This window comes from Sapajus apella, unplaced genomic scaffold (genome assembly GCF_009761245.1).
Source record: "Sapajus apella isolate SASKATOON/1434 unplaced genomic scaffold, GSC_monkey_1.0 scaffold102, whole genome shotgun sequence".
Classification (NCBI taxonomy): domain Eukaryota; kingdom Metazoa; phylum Chordata; class Mammalia; order Primates; family Cebidae; genus Sapajus; species Sapajus apella.
The window spans coordinates 1,689,567-1,712,900 of record NW_022437042.1 but is presented as its reverse complement, the minus strand read 5'-3'; the positions used below and the strand labels follow the sequence as shown (position 1 = coordinate 1,712,900).

General features: G+C 37.0%; 1 protein-coding gene across 3 annotated transcripts in view; it reads left to right on the top strand.

Annotated features, from left to right (window-relative positions):
• Positions 1–23,334, top strand: part of KLHL13 (kelch like family member 13) — a 201,091-nt gene that overhangs the window by 53,340 nt on the left and 124,417 nt on the right. The window lies entirely within an intron of this gene.

The following is a 23,334-nucleotide window of genomic DNA, read 5'->3' as shown; positions in this document are numbered from 1 at the left end:
TTTTTTTTTTTTTTTTCAGTTTTGACTGTTGTGGATTGAATTGTGTCCTCCTGAAATCCAGATGTTGAAGTCCCAACCTTCCCAGTATCTCAGAATGTGGTGATGTGTGGAAATAGGGTATTTCGTGTTAGACTCTAATTCAGTGTGACTGATGTTCTTTTAAGAAGAGATTAGGGTACAGGCAGGTTCAGAGGGAAGACCATGTGGAATTACAGGGAGAAGATGGCTATCTGGAAGCCAAGGACAGCAGACCCCAGAAGAAACCAACTGTGTTGACATGTTGATTTTGTTGTTTAAGCTGCCCAGTTTCTGGTACTTTATTATGGCAACCCCAGCAAACTAATACAGTGACTGATTGATACTTCTTAATATGTGTTACCCTCATGTTAGAATACCAAGATAGCAGTATAATTTAATGGTTGCGGTTCAGATTTTTAAGGTTAGAATTCTGACTTAGCCACTTAGCAATGGCAATCTTGAGCATATTAATAAACTCTGAGAAGCCTCCATTTTTTTTAAATCTGTAAAATGAAGATAATAATACTTTCCTCTCTGGGTTGTGTGGATTAGGTAAAGTAAGTAATGTAAAGTGTCTGGTATGTGGAAAAATTCTATAAATAATAGTTCTTTTTTCATCTGCTTCAATTTTTAGGTGTATTTTGCACTTTCAAAAATGATGTAATTGCATACTTGTTAGATGAACCTTTATTGTGGGAATAGCAGGCTGCCTAATTGGTGGATGATTTTTTGTGGGTCGTAGGGCTTTTTCAGTACCTTTATGCTGAATAATGTGCATATAACACATTACAAAGTCATAGTACGTCACATTCAGGTCTACATGATGCACAAGGATTAACCCTCATTGTGCCTCAGAAGATATTGTTATGACATTTGTTTTGCTTACATAACTTCTTTTAAGACACAGTATACGTCTCTTCTGGGAATATGCTGAGATAAGTATTCTTTCTCTGTATTCTATAGCGCTATAGCACACATATCTTCATAGCATTTATATGCTCTGTTTTGTCTGTTTTCTTCATGAGACTGAGCTCTTTGGATGTGGTGACCGTTCCTCATTTATGTTTAAATTCCTAATTTCCTGCATAGTGCCTGATTCTTTGCAGATGTGCTATAAATTACATATTACCAACATTTTATGAGTAACGCTAAGTGCTAGATGCTGTCTCTGTCTCTGTTTTACAGATAATAGTTAAGTACTCATGGTAACACAGTTCAGTGGTAGAGCTAGAATTAAAAACCACCATAGCTATTTGCAGGGTCCATGCTCTTAGCCATTATACTATAATGCCGCTTCCCTGAGAATGGAAGGGTCATCATCTGGTATATTGTAGGTCAGCATGGCCCAGAGAGAGAGTTTGGAGTATTTCATTGGTGGAATCAAGAACCTGAAGCACACCTTACCTGGAGACAAGTTGGGAGTGCATGTGCATGTCCTGATTCTTGGAAGAGAAGTTATATTTTAATGCACACACTCTGCTATATTATTTATACTACTGGTATTGAAGATTTAGATAAAATCCATATCTCTGAAATGAATTTTCTTCATTAAAAATATACTTTTATAGTGATATAAAGTGAAATTTCCTTGCTGTAAGCCCCCAAATTGCTTAAAATGGATGTCATTGACTGTACTCCCTTATACGTTGATAGCAGGGTTAAGATGGTTGATGTAGCTTCAGGGGATTTGCTGTATTTTTAGTGAAAACAGCATGAGAAGAAAAGTGAAGATGCTGCTTGTAACAGTTAAAACTTTAGATTTCTTCAATGCTTAGGCGATGAACTATTCCGGAATTTTATTATATTTTTCTTTATAACTGATTTTATCTCCTTAACATCAATGTATTTTTTATTTTCAATACTTTGGTTAAATTTTTTCCTGCTGACTCATGGCTGTCATTACAGCTCTTATAGTAAAGTATGTTAGAGATGCTGTAGGATCTGTTGGGACTTGCAGAACTATTTGCATCTATATTATATGATTCTGATTGTTGTGCTCTTATGTTCCTTGAAAAGCCTTTTGCATTTTCTTCTATATCGTGCCTCAGTTTGCCTTCCTTCAGCTCCTTCTCTCCTTCTTCTGATTTGTTGCATGGCCAAAACTAGTTTGCCAAACAGGTTTAGAATTGTACATGAAGGACTAAGTGGTGTGTCACTTACTAACATGAATGTACATTTGTGCTTGAGCTTTGTGGTATCTGTTCTGTCTCTGAGGCCTCTTATTTATTTGTTTCTTTACTGTGTTTTGAATAGATGAAGTTATTGCAAAATTTGTTCATTCTAGATATTATATTATAAAATGTTGTCCATTTTCATTCTGTGTATTAAAAGGGACAGTTTGGCTTAATATTCAGAAGTTCAGGTACTTTTCCAGTAGATTGTTTTAGTGACATTTTGTAATTGATTATTATTGGGAAGCAAAATTCTTTCTGCTATAATGAAAGAAATTGTGCCTTAATTTACCCTGTTTAAAAGGAAAACTCAACAAATATTTTGGGCGATAATTTTATGACCAGCATTCATTTGGGCACCTTGCATAACTGAGCTATAGCTATTGACCCAGAAGAGAGAATATCTCAAGATAGCAAAGGATTATAATCATTTTGAAAGATCAAGATGCTAGCCATGGATTTAAGAGTAGAGAACTATTGAAGCCCTTGATGTTTAGGAACTCTGAGTGGATTTCCAGAATGAAATAAATGAGGATGTAATAGAAAAGTGGAAGCTGACAGAGACAGAGCGCTAAATTAGTGTGGTGTACTTAATTAGTGTGGTAAGAGAAGTAAAAATGAGGGAGGGGAGTAGGGGGAGGGATTTCTGGAGATATTACACTGTAGTTTCATATTTAGAAGACAAATCAAAGGTGTTAATAGATTGTTGACTTTCAGCTGCAGTTATTGATATCAGTATGAGAAACAGTGGGCTGACATCAGAATTTAAAGGGCTAAGGTGGTAACACTATGCAATGGAGAGTCTTTAAAATCGGATTGGGTTAGATTCCTGGCATCTTCACTTCTGGCTGTTTTGACATTGAACAACTTCATGTTTTCTAAAAAGCCTAGAGAACGTGTATCAGTGCCTCTCCTCTTTCTCTGTACGTGCATCATTTTGGCAGGTTACTAGAAGATGACTGGGCCTAAAGGAAGCTGCCCATTTTAAAAGTGTTGTTGTTGCTATAGATCCTTACATATAATTTATTGTCAGGTGTATGATTTGCAAATATTTTCCCCTATCTTTAGGTTTTTTCACGTTTTTGATAATGTCCAGTGATGCACAAGTTTTACATTTTGATTAAGTCCAAATTATCTATTGTTGCTCATGCTTTCGCTGTCATATCTAAAAATCCTTTGCCAAATGTGAGGTCATAAAAATTTGTTTTCATATAAGAATTTTAACTCTAACAGGTTTTTGATCCATTTTAGTTAAGATTTGTATATGGTATATGCAAATATATATGCATTTGGTGTATACCTCATTCTTTTGCATGTGACTATCCAGTTGTGCCAGCACCACATGTTGAAGAGACTTTCCTCTCCTCATTGAACTGTCTTGGAACATTTATGGAAAATAGTTAACCATAGACACATGGCTTTATTTCTGGACTCTCAGTTCTATTCCATTGATCTATATGTCTATACTTGTGCCAACACCACACTATTATGATTACAACTGCTTTATAGTAAGTTTTCAAATTGGGAAGTGTGAGTCCTCCAACTTTATTCTGCTGTGATTACCTTTAAAGATAAACCTCTGCTGAAAAAAAGTCCCAAGGAACTGGGACAAAGTACATTGTGGTTTTGACAGGGGAAGAAATACTCTGGGAGGCTGTACCTGAGATACATAGATTTAAATGCTTGGAAGCTGATAATAAAGAAATGAATAAAAAAGTAAAATATATTGAACACCAATTATATGTCAGCTGTTTTCATATATCCTCACAACAGACTTGAGAGAGTGGGTATTGCCTCCCCATTTTTACCTAGTAACATTCTGAGAATTAATGAGATGAAGTAATTTGCTTCTGCAGCTAGAAAGTGACAGCTGAACCTACGTCATTAAGCTTCTAAGAGCCTATGACCATGCTGCCTTGATAATGAAACTACCTGAATAGTATCAACCAGGGTCGAATCAAGAGAAAAAAATCACATGAGTTATTTGAACAAAGAGAATTTAATATAAATAATTATTAGTGAGTATATTATCTACTGTAAATTAATTGAAAGGGTAAAAAGGTAATTTTTCACCCAGGACAGGTAAGGCTTTGCTGTCCAATACAATACACACTAGCTACTTGTAGCTTTTGAGTACTTAAATATGACTTTTATAATTAGCTAGTCAGTTTCTGCAACGAAGTCAGTTGAGATTCTGATGAGGACTGTGTTAAATCTGCAGGTCACTTTGGGGAGTATTACCATCTTAACAATATCAAGGCTTCCAATCCATGAACATGGTATGTTTTCCCATTTATTTAGATCTTATTCTGTTTTTCAGCAATGTTTTATAGTTTCCAGAATATACGTTTTGCACTTTTTCTGTTAAATTTATTTCCAAGTATTTTATGTTTATATTGATGGAATTATTTTAAATTTCATTTTCAGATTGTTTATTGCACATGTATAGAAATAAAATTTATTTTTGTATATTGATCTTGTATCCTGCAACGTTGCTGGATTGATTTTTTTTAGTTCTAATAGCCATTAGTCAATTCTGTAGGATTTTCTACATACAAGCTCATGTCATCTGCTCTAAAAACAAAATTAAAAATATTTTTACTTCCTCCTTTGCAATCTGAATGCTTTTTTTCTTTTAAAAACTTATTTCCCTGAGTTTTCTAAGATGAATTTTATTTCCTTTTCTTTAATAATTGCCTTGGTTAGAACTTCTAGCACAATGTTGAATAGAGGCAGTGAGAGCAGACACCCTTGTCTTATTCCTGATTTTAGAGGGGAAGCATCTAATGGTTTATCATCAAGTATAGTGTTGGTTTTAGATTTTTTAAAAATATTACATTAAATTATTATTCATCTTTCTTTCTTAGAGCTGAGGGTCTTGCTATGTTGGCGAGGCTGGTCTCAAACTCCTGGGCTCAAATAATCCTCCTGCCTCAGCCTTCTGGGTTGCTGGGATTTCAGATGTGAGCCACTGTGCCCAGCATATTCATCTTTATTACTGAGTGGTTTTTTTCTTCAACCCCTTAAATTTCTGTGGTTGAAATGGGAGCCTCACTTACTTTACATCAGCTTTGGCCCTGTGGTTGTAGAAGATTTGGGGGAAATTGTAAAAAGTCCTAAAGATTCTGAATTCAGATTGTTTTGCAAGTGTCTTTATATCTATATCCATTTTAAAGAAACCAAATCTGTAAGTGACAGTTCATGCATTCATCATGGTAGTGAGGTTAATTTATGAAACAAGATGCCATGCCAAGATTTAACTAACAGGCATTTGTGCAAATAAAAAGCCTTAGTTCTGTATCAAATGATAAAGTAAACCATATCCTACTTTAACTTTTTTGATCTGTTGTTGAACTGTGGGTCTGAATGTGTTCCATAAGATGGCTTCTACTGTGGCTATGAAAGATTGTAGAAAAGATAGAGATACCTAAACTTCTCTTTATGCCTTCTGCAATTTTGTTAAATTAGCTAAAATTATTTGTTATGGATCCAGAAAAACTGTTACCTTTATCCAGACCTGCATGCTGTACTCCCTTGAATCCCTTGCACAGTAAAAGTAGAGTGACCTAATTAGCAACATGATGATTTCTGTTGGAAAGATTTGTATCTGAAATGCTTCTTTCTAAGGAGTTCTGATTAGTGATCTGCCAGTTTTTTTTTTTTTTTTACCATATTTGAAAATTACTTATTAAAAAGTTGAAACTCTAGTAAATCGACTATATGAATTTTATCTGAATAGGTTTTCATTGTTTACTTGACTGTGGCTTTTGACTGAATAGGACGTTAAACAGTATTTTATCTATTTAAAAGGAAAATCTTGTCTTTTTAATGTAAGGTTGAAGAATATGATAAACTCTTAAGAAGGCAGTTTATAATTTAATACAGTACTCACAATATTTCTAAGACTGATTGTGATACATAAATCAGAGTGGACCTTAAAGATGGTTCTTAATTCATATTAGTCTATGTTGTTTCAGCAAATGATTAATACATATTTTTGAAAAACTGTGATAATAAACTTGTCATTGGTAAAAAATGCTTTTATGTCTTCTTGTTATTGTTTAGATGTTGCTTACTGTTTAGAGCATAGAGTTTTAGATTTCAGCTATAGATTAACTTAAAAACCAGAATCCTTCAGCTTAAAGACCTTTTGTACAAAGAAAGCAAAATGATAGTTTTTTTTTTTTTTAACTTTTGCTATACTAGAAGAATATCCTGTTATAAAAACGCTGCTTGCATCTGAATTTCAAGACTTACTTGGAACTTAATCATATTTTATTATGTTGTTTTAAGATAGTTTGTGAATCTCATTTTGCTTGGATAAACAGCTTTCTTTTAAGGTGATTACTGTAATCTGAAAGCACTTAAGAATTTTACCCTTTGGAACATGGAGGACAAATTGAATTATAGCCTGTTAGCATGGCAATGAGGGAAAAAAGAAACAACCTGCACATGCTTGCTTAAACTTATCGCAAATTGAAAGCTTTAATACATGAACCCACTTAATTTTCCCTATGAAATGCTCAACAATTTTTTATCTTCCTTTAATTTATCTATAGATTTCTACTTAAAATCTTTTGTAAGCATTTTTCTTCTTTCTCCTTCATTGTCTTTTTCTTGTTTGTAATTTATTGTTGGAGAAATAAAATTTTGCATGGTAAGTAGGACCTGAGAGGTGTTTTATATATGGTTGCAGCTCTCTCTCTCTCTCACACACACACACACATACACACACAAAAAATTGAGATTGGATGTCTTTTCTTATGCTTATTCTTTTTGTTGTCATTTTTCTGTGAAAGGCCTGTTCAAATATTTACCCACAGGATTGCTCACCTTTGTTTGATTTTTTTTTAAGAAAATTTTATGTATAATTAATATTAAACCTTTCCCTATGTTGCAGATCTCCTTGCTTCCAACCTCACACCTCCCTGCCTCTTCTTAAGTATGTTTATGGTGTTTTGTACCATATGGAATTGCAACTTTTTAAATCAGCAAACTTAAAAATTATTTTCTTTATGATCTCTAAGTTTTGTATCAGCCCTTAGAAAGATTTTGTTTGTGACTCATTAAAAAATATTCTCCTTTATCTTCTACTAGCTTTACAATTTTACTTTTTCATATTTCAATATTTAATCTATCTGGAACATATATGTATGGTACAGATAGAATTTTAATCTCCCCTCCCCGCCATAGCCAGTTTCCACTAAAGTGTTTTTGGAGAAGTTTTATCTTTCTACTTATTTCAACTGCCACATTCATGATATTGTTAATTACCATATGTATTTTGATCTAATTTTAGATTCTATTTTGTTCATTCCTCTGTCTTGTCCCACACTAGTACCATACTGTAATAATTACTACATGTTTTTAACTACATTTTAATATCAACTGGAAAAAGTTTCCTTGCCTCTGCCTCCCCAACCACCCTGTCTTAAGTATGTTTATGGCTTATTTTCCTTTTTTAAGCTTATTGGACAATTTTTATGTGTTCAGTTCTCCCAATGAACTATAGATTCATCATACAAAATATCCACTTTCCACACAAAAAATCTGACTCTTGGGAATTTGATTGAAATTTTATTGAATTTATTTGTTAAATTTGAGGGAAGTTTGCATCTTTATGATTTTGAGTTTGTCTGTGCCTGGATATGGGGTGTGTATTTGCACGTGAGCACGTGTGTTTCCATTTATTCAGGGTCATTTATTATTTTATGTGCTTCAGTAAAATTTAATTTTTTAATGTCTTTCTTACATCTTTTAAAGCATATTTGTAAGTTATTTTACAAACTTTGCTGCTCTTAGGTAGGTGATATTTTCCAATACTTTTAGAATATAAATCATATTGATGGAATATGAGAATCCTTGTTTTCATGGACCTGACATTCTTGTAATGGGCTTCTCATTGTGTTAGTTTTTCAGTTATTCTTTTGCATTTTCCATAAAACTTAAGTTACCTATAAACCATTAATTTTTAGACAATCATGCATGATATTGCAGCAGCAACATTCCTTGGGAACTTGTTAGTAATGCAAATTCTCTAGACCCATCCCATACCAACTGAAGGAGAAACTCTTCCCAGCAACTTGCGCTTCACATATTTCCAAACTCTGATGTATGCTCAAGTTTGGAGACCACTGATGAAAATAATAATTTTATGTTGTCTTGCTCATATTTTCATTTCTCACATTATTTTTTTAAATTGCAACGTGCATGTGTAACAGGGCTCAATGGATTACACAGAATGAGCACTGACTGAATAGGTTGAGACAAATTGCTAACATCCATGCGTAAGATGGGAGGGGAATAATGAGACATGAATTATTCATTAATTTCTTAATTCCTTAGTTAGGTGAACAAGGAAAATGTAAATCTGAGAGAGAGAGAGAGAAAGAGAGAGAGAGAGAAGGAAAGAGAAAAAGAAATTAAGTATACAGTTTAGGGTGAGGATTTTAGTGGTTGACAGAGGGAGGTTTGATTCAAAGTATGATCACTCCTATAGATAAGTAAGAATTGTAACATTATGAAATTATAAGAAATAAAGACAGCTAAGCCTAAGCCTGGCATTTGACACTTAATGAATGTTTGTTAGATAAAGTTCAATCCTTGTAATAGGTGGGTCGTAACCATTAGAAAATCATATAGAATTGCATTAATACAAGGATAATACTTTCAATATTGGGAAAAAAGCCAATTGCAATGATGAGACAAATGATACCATGAGCCAACAATATACCCCAAAGGCATTCCTAAAGCCTGTTATGAATGACAACATGAGAAGGGACTACCAAGGGATCTTGTCAGGAAAGAAGGAGGCCAGGTGTGGTGGCTCATGCCCATAATCTTTGGGAGGCTGAGGCAGGAGGATTGCTTGAAGCCAAGAGTTTGAGACAAGCCTGAGCAACATAGTGAGACTCTCCTGTCTAAAAAGAAAAAAACAGTAAAGATGGCAGGAATGATATTAAGGAGTGGAACTACATGGTGTATGATGTATACCTATAGCCAACAGAAAGCACAATAATAGTGACTGCATGGTGGTAACGTGCAGATTGCTTCAATGAGTGTAGCAGGGAAGCTGAAATTGTTGAGAAGAGTGTGTCAGCCACCCTGGCACTTGGCCAGGAAAAGAGAGCAACTTAAGAAAGATGGGAGTCCAGATTTTTGGTAGGACTTTAGACCTAAAAGTAGGTGTGAGCATACTTCTCTGGACCCCCTAGTTGTAACATAAGATACTGGTCAAAGGGAAGCCAGGCAGCCTGATCATGTACTTAAAATGTGCATTCTGAAATAGGCTTTAGTTGCAACCTTTAGTATAGTGCAACTGTTATTGTTTATAGTTTCTCACATTTTGGTAGGGGTGTTTATGTGGGAGCATACCACAGAGACCTATCAATTTTTAGATATACTGTATTGAAAAATCACCCCCCAGTGCAATAGTTAGTGCTCAGGTATTTTAGGGTAAGACCTCTTTAGTGCCACAGGTCGGGGGGAGTATAAGCTAAATGATCCTATAGTCTAACACTTGGTTGGGGGCATTTAAAAAAATCAACTTTTGTCTAACAAACTACTTTTTAAAGAACACAATTCTGTTTTTTAAACTTCAGATTTTGCATTTTCAAGATGATTTTTAATTTTTTTGTGATGCTGCTATACATAACTTAATTTAGAGGAGTGCAATTATGTGCAGTTTTTCTAGATTTTGCAGTTTTTTGATTTTGTCGTGTTTAGCATTTTTCACTAATCCTTTCTGTCAGCTTTCTTTTCTTACCACAGTACTTATCAAAATTTTATTTGAAGACAGACTGTTAGAGAAACTCCTAAAATTTCTTTTATATATCATCAGTTTAGTTCATAAGTGGGGCTTACCTTATGTAGTGTGAAATTGGCTAAGGATATCTTCAAATCTGATTATTTTAAAGCTATTGGCTTTTGGAGAGAATAGGAAAGAGTGATACAGTGGGTTTTAATTAAATGCTAAGTCATAAACTGGAATCTTTATTAGAAATATTATCTAAGGTAGGTGCTTGAGAAATATTAGATTTATGAATTACTTAAATAAATAAAATTGCTTGAACTCCTGCAAGATATCTCAACTATCATGAGCTGTTTTGTCAGTTTTATTTCTGGTGAGCCATATAGAATATTTTAAGGGCAAAACTACAATTAGGCCATTGTTAGGTGTGTGCTCTGAGTAATGATTAGTTTCCCTTTTATTCATCAGGGTATCATGGCCAGGGGGAAGTGTGCCTTTTTAATTACAATACTTGTCTGGTTATATTTTTGTTCTGTCTGTTTTTTTTTTTTTTCTTTGAAAGCTCTTTAAAAAAAAAAAATGTTTGCCTTTCTATGCCATATCCTGTCTGCTCACCTACATGGTCCTGACTTTAGGGCAGAAATAATATCTTCTACTTTTTTTTCTTCTTTAATAGAAAATTCCAAACATGCAGAAAAGTACAGTATAACACTTGTCCATGTAACCACCATGCAGCTGTATAAAACCTCAAAATTTTGCCATTTTTGTTTTAGATCTGCAACAAAAAAGATACAGGTGAAGCTCCTGGAGCATCCTTCCTCAATTACATTTTCCTACTGTCCTCTCCTGGGGGAACTACTGTCCAAAATGTGGTATTTATCATTTCCATTATTATGTTTGTCTTTTTTCTACATCTGTGTGTATGTGTGTGTGTGTATGTGTATGTGTGTACATGTGTGTATTTGAACTTCTTCAGTTTACATTTTTGTCTAATGTAATGCTATTCATATTTACCTGCTGTAGTATCTCCCATTATGAAAACAAAATAAAACAAAATATTAACTACTTCTACCTCATGTTTCATCCAACTGCCACCCATTTCTCTATTCTTTATTAAAGGAACGCTCCATGTAAGAGTTGTGTGTACTTGTTTCCTCTCTCCTTCTAATTCTTAAACTCACACTAATCAGCTCATCTCCATCACTCCACACAACCCACTCTTAACAAGGTCTCCAGTTGCCTCTGTGTTACCACACTAAGTTGTCATTTGTCACTTTTTAATCTCTAAGGAGCATCTTACACACTTGATTACTCTTTTCTTCATGTAATACCTTATTTTGTCTTCTGGGTTACCACACCATCCTGGTTTCCCTTCTAGCCCATGGTCACTTCTTACTCTTTCTACAAGATCCTTTTTATATTTTTATTTTGAGATAAATTGGGCAAAAAAGTACAGGATGAAAAGTAAACATCCCTTCCATCTTATATTCCTTCTCACAAATAAAGGCTATAAACAAGCTTTATGTGTTGCACGTGTGCGTGCACATGTGTGTGAATTCATAGGTGAAAACAGTGCCCCATTTAAAATATTATTTATTTGTTTTTAATTTCTATTAAGGTTGTTGTGAAAGTAATTGTGGTTTTTGTCATTAATTGCAGTTTTTTTTATTTTTTATTTTTTTATTTTTATTTTTATTTTTTTATTTATTTTTTTTTCCCATTTATTTATTTTATTGCATTTTACATTTTGGGGTACATGTGAAGAACATGCAAAATTGTTGCATAGGAACACACGTGGCAGTGTGATTTGCTGCCTTCCTCCCCATCACCTACATCTGGCATTTCTCCCCTTGCTATCTCTCCCCAGCTTCCCACCCCCCACCCTCCCTCCCCTATTTCCCCCCAACTGACCCCAGTGTGTAGTGCTCCCCTCCCTGTGTCCATGTGTTCTCATTGTTCAACACCCGCCTATGAGTGAGAACATGCGGTGTTTGATCTTCTGCTCTTCTGTCAGTTTGCTGAGAATGATGGTTTCCAGGTTCATCCATGTCCCTACAAAGGACCCAAACTCATCGTTTCTGATGGCTGCATAATATTCCATGGTGTATATGTGCCACATTTTCCCTATCCAGTCTATCGTCGATGGGCATTTGGGTTGGTTCCAGGTCTTTGCTATTGTAAACAGTGCTGCAATGAACATTCGTGTACACGTGTCCTTACAGTAGAACGATTTGTAATCCTTTGGATACATACCCAGTAATGGGATTGCTGGGTCAAATGGAATTTCTATTTCTAGGTCCTTGAGGAATCGCCACACTGTCTTCCACAATGGTTGCACTAATTTACACTCCCACCAACCGTGCAAAAGTGTTCCTATTTCTCCACATCCTTTCCAGCATCTGTTGTCTCCAGATTTTTTAATGATCGCCATTCTAACCGGCGTGAGATGGTATCTCAGTGTAGTTTTGATTTGCATTTCTCTGATGACCAGTGATGATGAGCATTTTTTCATATGTTTGTTGGCCTCACGTATGTCTTCTTTTGAGAAGTGTCTGTTCATATCCTTTGCCCACTTTTGAATGGGCTTGTTAGTTTTTTTCTTGTAAATCTGCTTTAGTTCTTTGTAAATTACGGATATCAGCCCTTTGTCAGATGGGTAAACTGCAAAAATTTTTTCCCAATCTGTTGGTTGCCGATTCACTCTAATGATTGTTTCTTTTGCTGTGCAGAAGCTGTGGAGTTTGATTAGGTCCCATTTGTCTATTTTGGCTTTTGTTGTCAATGCGTTTGGCGTTTTGGTCATGAAGTCCTTGCCTACACCTACGTCCTGAATGGTTTTGCCTAGATTTTCTTCTAGGGTTTTTATGGTGTTAGGTCTTATGTTTAAGTCTTTAATCCATCTGGAGTTAATTTTAGTGTAAGGTGTCAGGAAGGGGTCCAGTTTCTGCTTTCTGCACATGGCTAGCCAGCTTTCCCAACACCATTTATTGAACAGGGAATCCTTTCCCCATTGCTTGTTTTTGACTGGTTTGTCAAAGATCAGATGGTTGTAGATATGTTGTGTTGCCTCCGAGACCTCTGTTCTGTTCCATTGGTCTATATCTCTGTTTTGGTACCAGTACCATGCTGTTTTGGTACCAGTACCATGCTGTTTTGATTACTGTAGCCTTGTAGTATAGTTTGAAGTCTGGTAGTGTCATGCCCCCCGCTTTGTTCTTTTTGCTTAGAATTGACTTGGCTATGCGGGCTCTCTTTTGGTTCCATATGAAGTTTAAGGTGGTTTTTTCCAGTTCTGCAAAGAAGGTCATTGGTAGCTTGATGGGGATAGCATTGAATCTGTAAATTACTTTGGGCAGTATGGCCATTTTCACGATATTGATTCTTCCTAACCATGAACATGGGATGTTTCTCCATCTGTTTGTGTCCTCTCTTATTTCGTTGAGCAGTGGCTTGTAGTTCTCCTTGAAGAGGTCCTTTACATTCCTTGTTAGTTGTATTCCTAGGTATTTTATTCTCTTTGTGGCAATTGTGAATGGAAGTTTGTTCTTGATTTGGCTCTCTTTAAGTCTGTTACTGGTGTATAGGAATGCATGTGATTTTTGCACATTGATTTTGTATCCTGAGACTTTGCTGAACTTACTTATCAGTTTCAGGAGGTTTGGGGCTGAGACGATGGGGTCTTCTAGATATACAATCATGTCGTCTGCAAATAGAGACAATTTGACTTCCTCCTTTCCTATTTGAATGCCCTTTATTTCCTTTTCTTGCCTGATTGCTCTGGCTAGAACATCTAATACTATATTGAATAGCAGTGGTGAGAGCAGGCATCCTTGTCTGGTGCCACATTTCAAGGGGAATGCTTCCAGTTTTTGCCCATTCAGTATGATATTGGCTGTTGGTTTGTCATAAATAGCTTTTATTGTTTTGAGATACGTTCCATTGATACCTAGCTTACTGAGTGTTTTTAGCATAAAGGGCTGTTGAATTTTGTCAAAGGCCTTCTCTGCATCAATTGAGATAATCATGTGGTTTTTGTCTTTGGTTCTGTTTATGTGGTGAATTACGTTTATAGACTTGCGTATGTTGAACCAGCCTTGCATCCCCGGGATGAAGCCTACTTGATCATGGTGGATAAGCTTTTTGATGTGCTGTTGCAATCGGCTTGTCAGTATTTTATTGAAGATTTTTGCATCTATGTTCATCATGGATATTGGCCTGAAGTTTTCTTTTCTTGTTGAGTCTCTGCTGGGTTTTGGAATCAGGATGATGTTGGTCTCATAAAATGATTTGGGAAGAATTCCCTCTTTTTGTATTGTTTGGAATAGTTTCAGAAGAAATGGTACCAGCTCCTCTTTGTATGTCTGGTAGAATTCAGCTGTGAACCCATCTGGACCTGGGCTTTTTTTGGGTGGTAAGCTCTTAATTGCTGCCTCAACTTCAGACCTTGTTATGGGTCTGTTCAGGGTTTCGGCTTCTTCCTGGTTTAGGCTTGGCAGGAGGCAAGTGTCCAGGAATTTATCCATTTCTTCCAGGTTTATTAGTTTGTGTGCATAGAGTTGTTTGTAATAATCTCTGATGATGGTTTGAATTTCTGTGGAATCTGTGGTGATATCCCCTTTATCGTTTTTTATTGCATCAATTTGGTTATTCTCTCTTTTCTTTTTTATTAATCTGGCTAGTGGTCTGTCTATTTTGTTGATCTTTTCAAAAAACCAGCTCCTGGATTTATTGATTTTTTGAAGGGTTTTTTGTGTCTCTATCTCCTTCAGTTCTGCTCTGATCTTAGCTATTTCTTGTCTTCTGCTAGACTTTGAGTTTTTTTGATCTTGCTCCTCTAACTCTTTCAGTTTTGACGATAGGGCGTCAATTTTTGATCTCTCCTTGCTTCTCATGTGGGCACTTATTGCTATATATTTTCCTCTAGATACTGCTTTAAATGTGTCCCAGAGATTTTGGTATGTTGTGTCTTCATTCTCGTTGGTTTCGAAGAACATCTTTATTTCTGCCTTCATTTCATTGTTTATCCAGTCAACATTCAAGAGCAAGTTGTTCAGTTTCCATGAAGCTGTGCGGTTCTGAGTTAGTTTTTGAATTCTCAGTTCTAACTTGATTGCACTGTGGTCTGAGAGACTGTTTGTTACGATTTCCGTTCTTTTGCATTTGCTGAGGAGTGATTTACTCCCAATTATGTGGTCAATTTTAGAGTAGGTGTGATGTGGTGCTGAGAAGAATGTATATTCTGTGGATTTTGGGTAGAGAGTTCTGTAAATGTCTATTAGGTTTGCTTGGTCCAGGTCTGAGTTCAAGTCCTGGATATCCTTGTTAATTTTCTGTCTGGTTGATCTGTCTAATGTTGACAATGGGGTGTTAAAGTCTCCCACTATTATTGTGTGGGAGTCTAAGTCCCTTTGTAAGTCATTAAGAACTTGCCTTATGTATCTGGGTGCTCCTGTATTGGGTGCGTATATATTTAGGATCGTTAGCTCTTCTTGTTGCATTGATCCTTTTACCATTATGTAATGTCCCTCTTTGTCTCTTATGATCTTTGTTGCTTTAAAGTCTAATTTATCTGAGATGAGAATTGCAACTCCTGCTTTTTTTTGCTCTCCATTTGCTTGGTAAATCTTCCTCCATCCCTTTATTTTGAGCCTTTGTGTATCCTTGCATGTGAGGTGGGTTTCCTGGATACAGCACACCGATGGGTTTTGTCTTTTTATCCAATTTGTCAGTCTGTGTCTTTTGATTGGGGCATTTAGTCCATTTACATTTAGGGTTAATATTGTTATGTGTGAATTTGATACTGCCATTTTGGTGCTAGCTGGCTGTTTTGCCCTTTAGTTGAGCTGGTACTTGTTGTTCCTTTATATGCGTAGAGCCTCTTTCAGGAGCTCTTGTAGAGCTGGCCTGGTGGTGACGAAATCTCTGAGTACTTGCATGTTCCCAAAGGATTTTATTTTTCCTTCACTTATGAAGCTTAGTTTGGCTGGATAGGAGATTCTGGGTTGAAAGTTCTTTTCTTTAAGGATGTTGAATATTGGCCCCCATTCTCTTCTGGCTTGTAGGGTTTCTGCTGAGAGATCTGCTGTGAGTCTGATGGGCTTCCCTTTGTGGGTAACCCGACCTTTCTCTCTGGCTGCCCTTAGTATTTTCTCCTGCATTTCGACCCTGGTGAATCTGACGATTATGTGCCTTGGGGTTGCTCTTCTTGACGAATATCTTTGTGGTGTTCTCTGTATTTCCTGGACTTGAATGTTTGCCTGCCTTCGTAGGTTGGGGAAGTTTTCCTGGATAATATCCTGCAGAGTATTTTCCAGCTTGGATTCATTCTCTTCGTCGCATTCAATTGCCAATAACTTTTGCACCAACCAAATATTTGTTTTATCTGTTGTTCTTGCTTATATTATTTCCTTACTTTACCATTATATTTTATTGTTTTCATTAATTTTGTGTAAATTAAAAGTAGCCCTTGGTTGCCTGTCAATGTGTGTTATGAATTATTTTTCCTAGTTTATCAGTTGCCTGGGGGCTTTGGCATATTTGAAGTACAGGGTTTTAATTTTTTTTTCCATGATCAGATTGAACAGTCTTTTATGATTTCTGATATTCGGGTGCTGCTTGCCTTCTTCACTGCATGATTATAAATAATTTTGCTTAGGTTTTCTTTTGGTGCTCTTTCAGCTTTATTTTGTTACCTCTAAATTTTGATCCTTCTGGAGGGCAACAAGTGAAATAGTATATAACCTCTGCTTTTTAAGAAAATAAACACAACCAAATGGCTACCCCGTTGTCCTGAAATCACTTCTTCAATCATTCCCCCTTCTCTTACTTGTTTGAAAGGCCATCTTTGCACCAGAGTAATTCCCTGCTATATTTGAATTCCTCAGAAGATCTTGAAATTATTTATTTATTTATGTTTTATTTTTGAAGCCACTGCAGTAAGGTTTTCTCCACTGATATTGCAACTGCTCTTGATAAAGGTCACCACTCATTTTACAATTGTTAAATCAAGTGGATGTATCTTACTTGGTATTCAATCTGTTGAATGCTCTTGAACTACTCTTCTTTTTTAGCTTTTATCTCACAATTCTCATAGTTTTCCTCCTACCATTCTCTCTGTTTTCCTTACTAGTTTGTCTTCTTCCATTTCTTTGGGATTCCACCTTCTCATGGTAAATATACTGATTTTTTGCTCTTTATTTATAATTTTTGTGGGTACATAGTAGGTATATATGTTTATGGGATACATGAGCTGTTTAGATACAGACATGTAATGGGAAATAAGCACATCGTAGAGAATGGGGTATCCATCCCCTCAAGCATTTATCCTTTGAGTTACAAACAATCTAATTATACTCTTTAAGTTATTTTGAAATGTACAATTAAGTCGTTATTAACTATAGTTGCTCCTGCTGATCTATCAGATGGTAGATCTTATTTATTCTATTTAACTGTAGTTTTGTACCCATTAACCATCCCCACTCCTCCCTAATGAACTGCCCTTTCCAGCCTCTAGCAGCCATCATTCTACCATCTGTCTCTATGAGTTCAGTTGTTTTAATTTCTAGCTCCCACAAATGAGTGAGAACATGTGAAGTTTGTCTTTCTGTGCCTGGCTTATTTCACTTAACACAATGTCCTCCAGTTCTATCCATGTTGTTGCAATTGACAAGATTGCAATCTTTTTGTAATTTAATGGTACTCTGTTGTGTATATGTACCACATTTTCTTTATCCATTAATCTGTTTATGTACACTTAGGTTGCTTCCAAATCTTGGCTATTGAATAGTGCTGCAGTAAACATGGGATTGCAGATACCTCTTTGATACATAGGTTTTCTTTCTTTGGGGCTTGTAATTATCAGTGGGATTGCTAGATCATATGGTAGCTCTATTTTTAGTTTATTGAGGGATTGCCAAACTATTCTTCATAGTGGTTGTACTAATTTACATCCCACTAACAGTGGACAAGGGTTTCCTTTCATCCACATCTTCTCCATTATTAGTTATTTCCTGTCTTTTGGATAAAAGCCATTTTAACTGAGATTAGATGATATCTCTGTATAGTTTTTATTTTTATTTTTATTTTGGAGATAGAGTCTCACTCTGCTGCCCAGGCTGGAGTGCCGTGGCTCAATCACAGCTCACTACAATCTCTGCCTTCCAGGTTCAAGTGATTCTTATATCAGCTTCCTGAGTAGGTGGGATTACAGGCATGCACTACCACTCCCAGCTACTTTATTTTGTATTTTTAGTAGAGATGGGTTTCCACCATGTTGGCCAGCTGGTTTCAAACTCCTGGCCTGAAGTGATCCACCCACCTCAGCCTCCCGAAGTGCTGGAATTATAGTCGTGAATCACCATGCCTAGCCCTCAGTGTAGAGACAGGGCTTTGCTTGTTTGGGAGTCTGATTATTAAATGCCTTGAGGTAGTCTCCTTTGAGCTAAATCTACTTGGTGTTCTGTAACTTTCTTATACTTGAATACTGGTGTCATTCTCTAGGTTTCAGAAGTTCCCTGTTATTATCCCTTTGAATAAACTTCTACCCTGATTTCTCCATCTACTTCTTTAAGGCCAATAACTCCTAAATTTGCCCTTTTGAGACTATTTTCTAGATATTGTAGGTATATTTTACTCTTTTTTATTCTTTTTTCTTTTGTCTCCTCTGGCTGTGTATTTTCAAATAACATGTCTTCAAGCTCACTGATTCTTTCTTATGCTTTATCAGTTCTATTGTTGAGGGTCTCTGACTCATTCTTCAGTATATCAGTTGTATTTTTCAGCTCTCATCTGATAGGATTGTGAATTCTTTCTCTGTGTTGTCTTTAATTTCATAGAGCTTCCTCAAAACGGCTATTTTGAATTCTTCATCTGAAATGTGAAATATCCCTGTCTTACTAAGACTGGCCTCTGGTGCCTTATTTAGTTTATTTGATGAGGTCATGTGTCCTGGGTGGTCTCAATGCTTGTAGATGTTCATTGATGTCTGGGCATTGAATAATTATGTATTTATTGTAATCTTTGCAGTGTGGACTTGTTTGTACCCATCCTTCTTGGGAAGGCTTTCCAAGTATTTAAAGGGACATGGGTGTTGTGATCTAAGTCTTTGGTCACTGTAGCCATATTTTCATTAGTGGGCATCCCAAACCTAGTAACGCTGTGGCTCTTGCAAACTCTTGGAGATACTGCCTTGGTGGTTTATGCTAAGATCCAGATTACCAGGCAGAGACTCTTGTTCTCTTCCCTTACTTTCTTCCAAACAAATGGAGTCCCCCTCTCTCTCTCTCTCTCTCTCTCTCTCTCTCTCTCTCTCTCTCTCCTATCTTAGCTGTTTAGAGCTGAGGGAGAGGTGACACCAGCACCTCTGTGGCAACCACCACTTGAACTGCACTGGGTCCAACCTGATGCTAGCACAGACCTGGGTCTTGCCTAAGGCTAATGATAACCACTTCCTGGCTACCACTTACGTTCATTCCAGGCCCAAGTGCTCTACAGTTGGCATTCGGTGGATCCAGCCAGGCTTGTGTCCTTCCCTTCAGCATGGCAAACTCTCCCTGGCCCTGAATGTGTCCAGAGATGCTGCCCAGGAGTCAAGGCCTAGAGTCAGAAACCTTAGGAATCTACCTGGTGCTCTATTCTACTGTTACTGAGCTGGCACTCAAGTTGCAAGACAAAGTCCTTCCCACTTTCCTCTCTCCTTTCCTTAAGCAGAGAAGCCTCTCCTTGTGGCCACCCTTACCCCAAGGCTGCAGTGAGTACTATCTAGATACCACTGATGTTCACCCAAGGCCCAAGTGCTCCTCAGTCAGCTTGTGGTGAATGCTGCCAGTCCTGAGTCTTTCTCTTCAGGACAGTGGGCTCCCCTCTGGCCAGGGCAGGTCAAGAAATGCCATGCAGGATCCAAGGCCTGGAATTGGGGACCATAGGAGCCTGCTTGGTGTTTTACCCCACTGTAGTCTCTTCCCATAGCTACCACATCTAGGAATGTTCTGGGTCACACATGAAGCCAGCATGGCCCTGAGTCTCATCCAAAACCCACAGTGAGCACTGCCTCTCTATCACTGCTGGTTTTTCAGGACCCAAGGGCCCTTTAATCAGCAGATGATGAATCTTGCTTAGGACTGGTCCTTCCCTTCAAGGCAGCAGGTTTCCTTTTTGCTCAGGATGTCACTAGAAATGTCACCTGGGAACTCGGGCCTGGAATGGGGGCTTCAGAACTGTGCCTGCCGCCCTATCCTACTGTAGGTAAGCTGGTATCCAAGTTGCAAGACAAAAATCATCTTTTTCCCTTCTCTCCTCAAGTGGAAGGAAGGAGTCTCTCCTGTAGCTGTGAACTTTGCTGCCTTGGGTTGTGGGAGGGCTGACACAAGCACCCCCTTAGATGCAGCAGCTTGTATCTCACTGGGTCACATGTACCCCATATACACTGGCTTCGAGCCCAGTATAACACCAGGACTCACCTAGGAATTGCAGTCCTAGTGGCCTGGACTGCCTTCTCAGTTTATTTAGAATGCCAGAGCACTTTAGCCCATGGTAGCAGGGCTCGATGGAACTCAGGTTCTAATCATTGCATTACGATAAATAATTTATCTCTTCCTAGGCCTGGTCTAAATGCTCCCTCCATGGTCGTTAGTTGAGTTTTGCCCCTTGTTGCTCTCTACTCTGACAGGGTAGCACTGAGTTCCCATGGAAAGCCCCATTATTACTGCCATCTCTCTCCTCTAGTGCACATTTTTTCTCTGCACAATGTTGCCACTGCCAGGGGATGGGGGAGGGGTGGTGTAGGCAATTAAGGGCTGTATATTCTACCATCTTCAGGGCCTCTTTCCTTAATATGATGTTAAAACCAGATATTGTGATCATTCACCTAATTTTTGGTTGCTATGAAAGTTCTTTTTTTGTGTGAATAGTTGTTCAATTTCGTGTTCCTACAGGATAATGATCACTTGAGGCTTCTATTCAACCATCTTGTTCTGACTGCCTCCACTTGAGTAATATTTCCCAATCTCATCACTTCACTTGTCACTTAATTGGCTAATTATTCCTACATTGACCCTTCTAGTTCCAATCTAAATCTAGATGTAATCTTTTCAATTTTCTATTAGACACTGTTTGGTGTGTCCTATGGTACATAAATGTGTGTACATCAAACTATTCTTTTTTCAATATTTTTACTTATCTATGTGCTACCTCACTTGATATCTTCATCTTCATCCCAGTTACTTAAACAGATTTTGTGATTTTGTTTGTGATCTCCTTATCCCTGTAATATCTGTTCATGATCTTTTAGTCAATCAGTCCTAGTTCACTTTGGCCCTCCCCACAGACCTTGTCTGGGCTCTTATCTCAGTTCTTAACTGTACAAGAATTTTCTTAACTGATCTCTAAATTTCTAGACTAGCTCTCTTCCATCCCCATATTGGAGCCATGCTAATTTTCAAATATATATTTGTCTCTATATATGTCATACACACACACACACACACGTGTGTGTGTGTTTAATATATATATTAATTTCGTGGCTAAAAATTTTAAAGTTTATGTCATACACACACACACACACACGTCTTTATATATGTTTAACATATATATTCTCTGGCTAAAAATTTTAGTTAAAATTAAATCCCACACAAATTTGATCACATGTGTTTACTTCTCCCTTCCTAACTCCATGAAAGTGAGAGTAAGGTAATGGAAGAACTCAATAAGACAAAGAGAACAGGAGTAGAAGCATTGATAGATGTAAGGTTGAAACTAACTTAGAGCAATGGAAGTTTCAACTTCTACATCTTCCTCTATATGACCTTCTGAGAGAAACCAACTAATTCTCCCTATAGAACTCCTAATATTTTAAGACTTGGGGGCACCTGGTTTGTGGAAGGCAGGAATGTGTCATGAGATTGGATACATGAGTTATTTGTTGAAAATCTTTATAATAAGTGGCTGTAGTTTCATGTCCAATCACCTACTCCCTGCTCCTCAGGAGACCAAAGAGTTTATTTTCTGGAGAATGAGAATGTCCCAGACTCAGAAATCCAGGCACAGTAGGGGGATTGGTTGAAACAAGATGACTGTGTTATTCTGTTTTGTGATGCTATAACAAAGTACTTGAGATTAATTTTTAATGAACAGAAATTTATTTCTCACAGTTCTGGAAGCTAGGATGTTCAAGATAAAGAGGCTGACATCTGACAAGGGACTTCTTGCTGTGTCATCCCATGGCAGAAGTTGGAAGGGCAAATGGGGGATGGGGAGAGAGAGAGAGAGAACACACAAGAAGAGGCTGAACTTGAACTTGTCTTTTTATAAGGGCCCACTCCCATGATAATGGCATTAATCTTTCATGAGGGTGGTACCCCCATGACCAAACAACTCCTGTTAGGCCCCACCTCCCAACACTGCTGCATTGAGGTCAAGTTTATAACACATGCTTTTTGGGGGCCACATTCAAACCATAGCAGAGATTAAGAGAAAATTTGCAGACCTAATTTCAGGACCTGTATGTTTTATCCTAGATGCAGTTAGTGAAACTGGGTATGAATTTTTTAGTTTTACATTATCAGATTTCTAGTAGTAATCAGATTTTCCGCTTTTCAACATCTTCTAAATAATTGTGTAGCCTAAACATAATTAAAAAGTTTTAACATCTCAAATTCTCTCATCACTTTAACATGTTTTAGAGAAGGTAAATCAAAGGTCAGTTCATGTGAGATGCTGTAAAATATTAATTTCATTTAGCCTACTCAGTTTTTTTGCTTACAATGACAGAATTATAAGCAGAAAAATTACTGTACAAATAAACATAAATAATGTCTTGTCCTTTGATTTATTTCCTTTTTAGAATTATGAAGACCCAATAAATAGAGTACCTTTTCCTCTTTTAATTCTTTTCCTTAAATTCAGAGGCTGGCTGGGGGCTGCTGACAATAAAGAATCCCTCCCGCTGACTGCTTAATTATTTTAGATCTTCACATAACTTTTTTTATCTTCTTTTATTTTGTTATTATTATTATTTTTGAGACAGGGTCTCACTCTACCACACAGGTTGGAGTGCAGTGCTGTGATCTCAGCTCACTGCAAACCCTGCCTCCTGGGCTGAAGAGATCTTCCCACCTCAGCCCCCTGAGTAGCTGAGGCTACAGGTGCATACCACCATGCCCAGCTAATTTTTATATTTTTATAGAGATGGGATTTTGTCATGTTGCCCTGGCTGGTCTCAAACTCCTGGACTGAAGCAATCTGCCATCCTTGCCTCTCAAAGTGCTAGGATTATAGGTATGAGCCACCGTGCCCAGCCAACATAACTTTATGAACAAACTAAATTGCATATTATGCATTTTTATTTTCCCAATGTAATAAATTGGTTTTTATTAACAAGAGACATTTAAGTAAAATACA